Here is a 10,742-nt window from a genome sequence, read left to right as displayed (position 1 = left end):
ATACTAACAAATCATTCTTGGCACCACTAGTCAATATGAATAATTTTACAAAAATTTAAATCATTTATAGAATAGAAACTTTCTCAAAAAGGAGGATAAGGAATGGGTAATATAGGTCTGCTAGTTCTCAAATGAAAAATTACTATGAAAATTCTAAAAACTAGAATTACTGTTCTTACTACATGATTTATGAATATACTTACTTTCTGAAAATACAACTGACAATTTGGCCTGAGCTTATTCATTGGTTGATGGTGCTAGTCAATTTTTATGTTGAATTTCATTTTGATTTTCATATGTCAATTCAATATCTGTAGTGCATGAGTTTCCTTCAATCATGCAACTTTGCTTTTGATTTAATAATGATGTAATACATTTTATTATATAACATCTTCATATCTCTGCTCCACAGTTTCATAGTCACTCTTAGAATACAATGAAAAAGCTACAAAATTGGAAAGCCCAGATATTCAAATTACTATACAATTGCTTAACTAAAAAACTTAAATACATAAAAATTATGTACATATGTTAATGCCATAAATGACAACTAAGTATTGTAGAAGTTTGTTTTAGAACACTTATAGTACAAAGGATAAAAGAATATATATTATAAAATTTTAAAAATAATATATAGTTTGGCAGTGAAGAACACTCACTTGGATAGTGTACCTGCTTTCATATGCAAGATATCAAGGGTCAGTCTCCACCTTCAGCACACTGAAAGAAATTTGATGCTATAGCAACCCCCTGGACCACTCTTTCTATGTATATATGTATCTCTCCTTTTTATCTTAAATAAAAAATTATGCTATTAGTATACTTTCCTCATATTTGGGAGATACTCTTTGTCCTAGTCCTTCTTTCTCATTCCAGTCTCAACTCTCACATCATCTTCCCAGACAATACTTTTAGCCCACCTTTATGCTAGCTATCAAGAGCAGGCAAAAATTACTAAAGTTATGGGTCCATTGAAATAGACATAATATAGACCTTCTAGTTTCTTCCCACATGAAGATCGTTAGTTTCATCCATTCTATTCTTTTTTAAATATTTGTTTATTTATTCCTTTTTTTGCCCTTGTTGTTTTATTGTTTTAGTTATTGTTGTTGTTGTTATTGATGTCCTTTTTGTTGGATAGGGCAGAGAGTGAAATGGAGAGAGGAGAGAAAGACAGAGAGTGGGGGGGAAAGATAGACACCTGCAGACCTGCTTCACTGCTTGTGAAGCAACTCACCTGCAGGTGGGGAGCCAGGGGCTTGAACTGGGTTCCTTGTGCTTCTCCCCATGTGCACTTAACCCACTGCACTACCCCCTGACTCCCACATCTACTCTATTCTTTTTTTTTTAATATTTATTTTATTTATTTATTCCCTTTTGTTGCCCTTGTTGTTTTATTGTTGTAGTTATTATTGTTGTTGTCGTTGTTGGATAGGACAGAGAGAAATGGAGAGAGGAGGGGAAGACAGAGAGGAGGAGAGAAAGATAGACACCTGCAGACCTGCTTCACCGCCTGTGAAGCGACTCCCCTGCAGGTGGGGAGCCGGGGTTCGAACCGGGATCCTTATGCCGGTCCTTGTGCTTTGCGCCACCTGCGCTTAACCCGCTGCGCTACAGCCCGACTCCCATCTACTCTATTCTTACCATTAGTTCCTGTTTGTTAAACAATTTGTTTTGCTTTATATCCTACTGATTTTCAACCATCAAGTTGTAGATACTGTTATATCACCATTCTGACTTTTCTGGGCAGATGACCTCACCAAAGTTTCCTGGAACCTCAACTTCCCAGAGCCCTACCTCATTAGGGAAAGATAGAAACAGGTTGGGAGTCTGGATTGACCTGCCAAAGTCCATGTTCAATGGAGAAGCAATTACAGAAGACAGTCATTCCACCTTCTGCACCCCACAAAGATTTTTTCATCTGTAACCCAGAAGAATAGAGAATAGGGGGACTTTCAATGGAGTGGATGAGATATGGAACTCTGGTGGTGGGAATTATATGGAATTCTATATTTAACGGATATTGAACTTTTAAAAATTTACCTTAGTCCCAATATAACACTCTGAATTTTTAGCTACTATTTCTAATGCTACGTATTAAGTACAGTAGTATAATACAAAAATTTGAGGAAGCAGCTGGCCTTTTATCCTTCTTTTACTATATTTCAATAGGGCACTATCAAATACATGTTTTCTTATCACCTCCTGAATATTTTAAGTGAAGGCCCAGAAGGTGTAGGCATGAATAAAGACTGGGCTCACAAACATGAGGTTCTAAGTGTGACGCCAGATTATCCTATGTCAGAATGTTGTTCAAGCTTGCTCTTATTCATTGACAAACATTTAAAAACTGTATTGTAATCATTGATAATTTTTGTTAATATAAGGGATTTTTCACAGGATCATTTCAGTATTGATGGCAAGCCTTAAATCTACAGGATCTGTATTTTTAGATAATATCACATTATATTTAACAATGTGATATTTACTTATTCCCATATTTATTACTATTTTGTATTATTTATTTGTATTATTTTTATCAGAGCTCTGCTCAGTTCTGTCTATTATAAAGCCTGGGACTGAGCAAGGGACCTCAGCAAGTGAAACTCAAGTGAAACTCTGTTATCCTACTGATGATAGCATTTCCCCAGTCTAGATATATTTTTTCTGTACTTACTCATAACTTTCTTTCAGAGAGCTATAGTTTGAACAAATACACATTTTAAGTAGTAAATTGAGGTATATGAATGTTTCTGGTAAGACCCGTAAGGTAAAAGACTTGAATTATTGTAATATATTTCTTCATAATGAAAAAAATTCTCAACTTAATTTGAGTTCTCTGTAGTTTGGGAGAAAGTTAATATTGAAAATCTATTTTATTAAAAATAAATATTAATGAGTCATCACTTATAATCTTTTTTAAGTATTCTGTTAGTGCAGGAAGTTAAAACTGTAGCTGTAAAAATGCTCATTAATTTGATTTGGTCAAAGAATGTTAGTTGTAATCTAAAACATCAATGGATCATTGCTATTGCTTGTTAAATTGTTCTAAGAGGGAGTCGGGCTGTAGCGCAGCGGGTTAAGCGCAGGTGGCGCAAAGCACAAGGACCGGCATAAGGATCCCAGTTCGAACCCCGGCTCCCCACCTGCAGGGGAGTCGCTTCACAGGTGGTGAAGCAGGTCTGCAGGTGTCTATCTTTCTCTCCTCCTCTCTGTCTTCCCCTCCTCTCTCCATTTCTCTCTGTCCTATCCAACAATGACAACAACAATAATAACTACAACAATAAAACAACAAGGGCAACAAAAGGGAATAAATAAATAAATTAAATATTAAAAAAAATAAATTGTTCTAAGAAAACACACTCAGATATTCTTCAATATAGATACAACTAAACTGCTGAGATAGTGAACATTTATCACTGTGCATTTAAGACAGTTACTACCTGAGCAATTTTAGTTCTTTTATTTAGAATGAAATATTAAAGTAGTTAATTTGTCAGTAACAAGTTACATTTTCCAAGAAATATATGCTATGTAGTTTCTTTAAATTTTACCCAAATTCATTATTTTCTTATTACAATCTCTCTGATTTATGTAATGGTATTTTTATTTGGTTCTCACTTGCATTCCACTAATGAGAAGTCTATTAACAAAAAAGTTCCCAGTAATCTTTTAGTGATACATATCATTTCTTAGCAGATTTTTATCTTATTAGCAAGTCATGAAAATTCTGATGTATTCTGACTGAACTTATTTTAATCAAACCGGCTTATCTTTCTGTTTTAATTTATATATTTTCCCTTTTGTTGCCCTTGCTGTTTTTATTGTTGTTGTTATCGATGTTGTCATTGTTAGATAGAGAAAAATGGAGAGGAGGGAAACACAGAGAGGAGGAGAGAAAGATAGACATTTGTAGACCTGCTTTACAACCTGTGTAGCAACTCTACTGCAGGTGGGAAGCTGGGGTCTTGAATTAGGATCCCTATACCATTCCAAAAAATAAAATAATAAAATAAATAAAGATTGTGGAAAGACACATTTATTTTCCCTCCTCTAAAATTAGATGTGTATATTTTTTGTGATACCCAGTGAACATCAATGCAAGAATATATCACCATTAAGTCTGTTCCACTAATTACTTTATTTTTCCATTTTGTTTTCCACCAAAGTTAATGAGGGTCAGTCCCAGAATCCTCCACTCGAGGCAGCCACTTTTACCTTTGTAATTTTTATTAGAAAGGATTGAGAGAATATGAGAAAGGATAGAGAGATACATAGAGAGAGAGAAAGAGAGAAAGAGGCACCTGCAGACCTGCTTCACTATTGTGAAGTGAAACGTCTGCAAATAGGGAGCAGAAGCTTGAAACTGGGTCTTTGAGGTTGGTAAGATATACACTTTACTTGGTGCGCCTCTGCCTGGTTCTTGTTCCACTGTTTTCTATATTTATGTCCTCATATTCTCGTCATCTAGCTAAAACTTGTTCCTTGCACTAATATTTTCAAGTAAGCAGGTCCTAATTTTGTAGAGTTTCTATTTCATTAATTTATTCTCATATATTTATTAATCTCTTATGTTTGAATAATATCGTTTATAATTATGAAATATGTATGTATACAAGTTTGACAGAATCTATTTTACACTTAACTCTTCTTTAACTTCCTTCCTTCCATAAGATTTATGGTTTGCCAATTGTTTAAATTTCATTCAATTCGGGCAGAGTCAAGATGGTGACTTGGAAACAACACCTGGCATGAGCTCTGCAAGGAAGCTGCTTTAAACCTGAAAATTTTGAGTAAGGGTAGGATATCCAGGCCAGTGGTGGAAGAGGAATATGGGGTGGGGTGGGGGTGGTGGTGGGGTGGGGGGTCTAGGTGGAACTAAGGAAGAGCCCTATAGCCCACCTTTATGCTGGCAAAGGGAGGCTGAAAAGATAAAGGAAACACAGAGTTGGCCTGTGGACTGTGAAGTTTGCTCTTTCCATCTGCAATCTTCCCCCAAACCAGTCCCCACACCAGAGGGGTGGGGGAACCAGCAGTTGACAAGGAGGTGCTCCTGTGAAGTTCATCTGTTTATCAAAATTCCAAGCTCAGCACGGGAATCTTTTCAGAAGCAACCCCCCTTTTTTTTGTCCCCTTTGTGAAGGGAGCTGGAGGATTATCTGAGTGATTGAATACCTACCTAACCAATCTGGAGGACTGCTGGGGCTGTGAGGATAGTGCTCTTCAGCTTTGCTTGAGTAAGATTGTCTGTCCTTATTTCTTCACTTTACCTCTTGAGTTTGTTTGATATTTGCTTCACTTGTTTGTCTTTGCTTTGTTTAGGAAGGGGGTCAGGTTGTGTGCACTCAATCTGGAGTAGTTTAATCTGCAGACTGATTGTTAGGGTTTTTAATTTTTTTCTCATCTTTTTTGCTCTTTTCTATTTGCCCTTCTCTATGGGTTGACCAAAATTGTCTCTTTTGTTTTTCTATTGATTTGTGATTGAGTGGGCTTTTTGTTATGGGAGGAGCTTGCTTTTCTTTCTATCTTTTCTCCACTTTTCTTTGTCCTTCCTCATAACTAATATTGAAAGTCTTTTTTGTTTGCTGATATGTTTGTGAATTATCTTGTAGAAGTAATCTGACTCAGAGTGTATTTTTTCTTTTTCTCCTCCTTTCTTTCCTCTTCCCACTATCTCTAGACTGCATAGCTGAGTTTTGAGATAGTCTATTCTTGCTTTGCCTTTTTTATTTGTTTATTATTGCTTTTGTTTCTTGTTTTTAGTCTTGATTTTGTTTTTGGAGTGGAGGTATTGCTTGGATAACTGGTTTTGGTTAAGCTGAATTATTCTTAGCTTCTGTGGCTATTGTAATTTCTCAGGTTTGTGATTTCCTTTGTGAAATGATTTTGGTTTATTGTGGCTAGTACTCAACAAAACAACAACTGAAGAATTAATAGACAGAAAAATATAAACTACAGCAATAAAAAATGGTTAAAGCAATTGAATCAGTTAATACAGTAAATTATGATAGGTGTCTGGAAGTAATTCCCAGTAAGCCAGAAGCAACTAAAAATGAGGAAAATATCCAAACATTAATTAATGCCTTAATCACAAAAGTAAAGAAGGCTTTTGAAAATATGCTATCAGAAATAGGGAAATAACAAATGAGACCCTCAATGAAAATAATAACTATCAGTTCCCGGAAGATGACGGACTGAGAAGCTGCTAGTGACTGAGCTCCGACCACATCTCCTGGAAATGGTAGGATTTTCTGCCTTTAGCAGGCCAGTCAATAAGGGGTCCTAGCGGTGACACCAAGAAGGTGACTATAACTTAATTTGGGTTAAGAATTAGAGTAGGGAAAAAAGGGGAAAAAATTTTTTTTCTTCCTTTTAATTTTCAAGCATACCTCCTTCCTGCCCCCCCATAAGCAGTCCCTGGGGACCAGGTCCTAGCAGGATCCCCCACACCACCAAACAGGGTGCTTTTTTGAATTCACTGATACACATTTGGGAATTTCCTTTTACTGCTCTTTAATTACAACTCTTTTTCTTATCTTCTCCCTTTTCTCTCTCTTCTCTCTCTCTCTTTCTCTCTCTCTGTTTTTTAATCTTGTCATACACTTCTTCCTTCTTCTTTGCCTTTCTGAATTTGTGAATTATTTTGGGGAAGAAATCTGACTCAGAGTGGACTCTCTATGTGTGTATCTCTGCTCTAGTTCCCATTCCCCTCATGTTACCCCTAGAATATACAGTGTATAGTAGATTTGCATAACTGTCTATTCCTGCTATCCTTTCTTTCTTTTCTCTTTCTTCACTGGGATTTGGTTACTATTTTTTCACGGACTGGAGAAATTGTTTGGCTAACTGGTAACGATTAAACTACTTCAATACTTACTTCAGTTGCTACTGTAATTCCTGAGGTTGGTGAGTGCAATTGTCATAAAGGTATTTAGTACAGTGTTACTTGTACTCAAGACACAACAACTGAGGAACAACAGAGCATTAAAAAAAAGAAACACATAAATAAAAAAAAGGGTAGATGAAAAACAAATAAAACTGCTACTCCAATGAATGAAGACAAGAGCCCAGAAGAAACTACAAATCAGCCAGAAGTAACCATAGATAAGAAAAGTATGCAAGCAATAATAAACTTAATAATCACAGAAATGAAAACAACATTGAAGGAAAGGAATGCCAGTATTAGGGAAACAACAGTTGAGACCCCCAAGGAAAATACTGATTATCTTGAGACAATTAGAGAACTGAAAGCTGAAATAGCTGTAATGAAGAAAGAAGCTGAGGCAAGGGAAAGCAGACTAACAGAAGCAGAAAAAAGAATTAGTCAGACAGAGGATGAGTTAGAGAAAACGAAGAAAGAGGTGAAAGAGCTTAAAAAGAGATTGAGAGACACTGAAAACAACAACAGAGACATATGGGATGATCTCAAAAGAAGTAACATTCGTATAATTGGCCTGCCAGAGGAAGAAAGAGAGGAAGGGGAAGCAAACATTCTAGAGGAAATAATACAAGAAAACTTCCCAGACCTGAATAACAGAAAGGACATCAAGATTCAAGAGGCCCAGAGAGTACCAAACAGAATCAACCCAGACCTGAAGACACCAAGACACATCATAGTCACAATGAGAAGAAGTAAGGATAAAGAAAGGATCCTAAAGGCGGCAAGAGAGAAACAAAAAGTCACATACAAGGGAAAACCCATAAGATTATCTGCAGACTTCTCCACTCAAACTCTAAAAGCCAGAAGGGAGTGGCAAGATATCTATCGAGCCCTGAATGAAAAAGGGTTTCAACCAAGGATAATATATCCTGATAGACTTTCATTCAAACTAGATGGAGGGATCAAAATCTTCTTAGATAAATAACAGTTAAAGGAGGCAACCATCACCAAGCCGGCCCTGAAAGAGGTACTAAAAGACCTCTTATAAACAAGAACATCACTATAATACTTGCAATATATCCGAGCAAACAAATTTTTTTTAGAACAATGGCACTACAATACATTAAATCTATAATATCAATAAATGTCAATGGCTTAAACTCACCCATCAAAAGGCACAGGGTGGGTGGATGGATCAGAAAACATAACTCAACCATATGCTGCTTGCAAGAATCCCATCTGTCACAACAAGATAAACACAGACTTAAAGTGAAAGGATGGAAAACTATCATACAGGCTAACGGACCACAAAAAAGGGCAGGAACAGCCATTCTCATCTCAGACACGATAGATTTTAAATTAAATAAAGTAATGAAAATAGTAACTATCTTGAGATAAGTAGAGAACTGAAAGGCGAAATAGCTGGGCTAAGAGGACATTTAGCATAACATGCAAATACTGTAACTGAGCAAGGAAAATAAAAGTAAAAAGTAATAGCTGAACTGATGGAGAAATCTGAGGGAAGAGAAAGCAGATTAAGAGAAGCAGAAAACAGAAGTAGTCAAACAGAGGATAAATCGCAGAAAACTGAGAAGGAGGTAAAGGAACTAAAAAAGCAATTGACAGACACTGAAAACAACAGCAGAGACATATGGGAAGGCCTCAAAAAAGTAACATTCTCATAATTAGCATACCAGATGGAGAATGAGAGGAAGGGGAAGTAAACATTCTAGAGGGAATAATAGAAGAAAATTTCCCAGACCAAAACAACAGAAAGAACATTTATATTCAGGATGCCTATAGTACCAAACAGAATCAACCCAGACCTGAAGACACCAAGATACATGATAGTTACAATGAAAAGAAGTAAGGATAAAGAAGGGATTCCAAAAGCTGCAAGAGAAAAGCAAAAGGTCACATACAGGGGAAACTCATAAGACTATCAACAGACCTCTCCACTTAACCTCTAAAAGCCAGAAGAGAATGACAAGATAGCTACTGAGCCCTCAATGAAAACAGGTTTCAACCAAGGATAATATATCCTGCTAGTCTTTCATTCAGAATAGATGGAGGGATCAAAAACATTCTCAATCAATAGTTAAAGGAGGCAATTATCAGTAATTCTTACCTGAAAGAGGTTTTAAAAGATCTCCTATAAACAAGAACATCACTATAATACTTGCCATGTATCAGAGCAAAGAAAACGTTGTTGAATAATGGCACTGCAGTGTCTTAAATCTATAATATCAATAAATGTCAATGGCTTAAAATCACACACTAAAAGTCACCGAGTAGGAGGATGGATCAGAAAACACATCCCAATTATATGCTGCTTGCCAGAATCCCACCTGACCCACCAAGACAAACACAGGCTTAAAGTGAAAGGATGGAAAACTATCATACAGGCTAATGGACCACAAAGAAGAGCAGGAACAGCCATTCTTATCTATGACTCAATAGACTTTAAATTAAAGATAGTAATCAAAGATAGGCAAGATCATTACATAGTGATCTGAATATCAACCAACCATGAAGAGTTACAATTATTAACTTCTATGCACCCAATGAGAGCCCATCTAAATATATCAAATTCTTATAGACACAACTAGAAAATATATATCAGTAGTAACACAGTAATATTAGGAGACTTCAACACCCCACTCTCACACTTAGATCAACAAAGCAGAGAATCAACAAAGGAAAACGGGAAGTAATTGAAGAGGTGGATAGACTAGACCTCCTGTGCATTTGCAGAGTTCTTCACCCGAAATAAATGGAATAAAATTTCTTTTCAAACCCACATAGCACATCCTCAAAGATAGACTACATGTTAAGCCACAAAAGCTGTATCAACAAATTCAAGAGTATTGAAATCATACCAAGCATCTCCTCAGACCATAGTGGAGTAAAGCTAAAACTCAACAAAAAAAAAAGAGAAAGTTACTAAAAGTCACAAAAAACTTAGAAACTCAACAACAAACTGCCTAATAACCACATGGTCAAAGAGGAACATAAGCAAGACACTCAACTGTTTCTAGAAACAAAAGAAAATAAGACATTAGCTATCAGAATATTGGTGACAAAAGTAAAAATAGTACTTAGAGAGAAACTCATAGACATACAAGCACACATTACTCAAGTAAGCTATTTTACTGCATGCCTTAAAGACTGAGAAGAAGAGGAACAAAGGAACCCTACAGCAACCAGAACATAAATTGCTAAAATCAGAGCACAAATAAACTATATCGAAATAAAAGAACCATACAAAAGATCAGCGAAGCCAAATGTTGGTTCTTTGAAAAATTAAACAAAATTGACAAATTGTTAGCAAGATTCACTTATGAAGGCGGGGAGGGGAAGACTCAAATAAAAAGAATTGTAAACGACAGAGGATACAACAAACACCACATATCCAAAAACCCAGGTGAAGCTTCTATCAACACCTGTATGCCACCAAGCTACAGAATTTGGAAGAAATGGAAGAATTCCTGGTATCATATAGCCTTCCAAAAGTGAACCAGGAAGAAAAACCTAATGGACCAATCACAGACAAAGAAAGTGAAACAGTTATTAAGAATCTAATGGAGTGTCAAGTGGTAGCACAGAGAGTTAAGCACATGTGGAGCAAAACACAAGGACCTTTGTAAGGATCTTGTTTTGTGCCTGTGGGTCCCCACCTGCAGGGGACTCACTTCACAGGCAGTGAAGCAGGGCTGCAAGTGTCTATCTTTCTCTCCCCCTCTATGTTATCCCCTCCTCTCTCTATTTTCTTCTGTCTCATTCAACAACAACAATAACTATTAACTATAACAAGGGAAACAAAAGAGAAAATAAATAAGTTTAAAAAAATAAAAAATAAAAC

This window comes from Erinaceus europaeus, chromosome 2, assembly GCF_950295315.1.
Source record: "Erinaceus europaeus chromosome 2, mEriEur2.1, whole genome shotgun sequence".
Classification (NCBI taxonomy): domain Eukaryota; kingdom Metazoa; phylum Chordata; class Mammalia; order Eulipotyphla; family Erinaceidae; genus Erinaceus; species Erinaceus europaeus.
Note: the sequence above shows the minus strand (reverse complement) of the source record.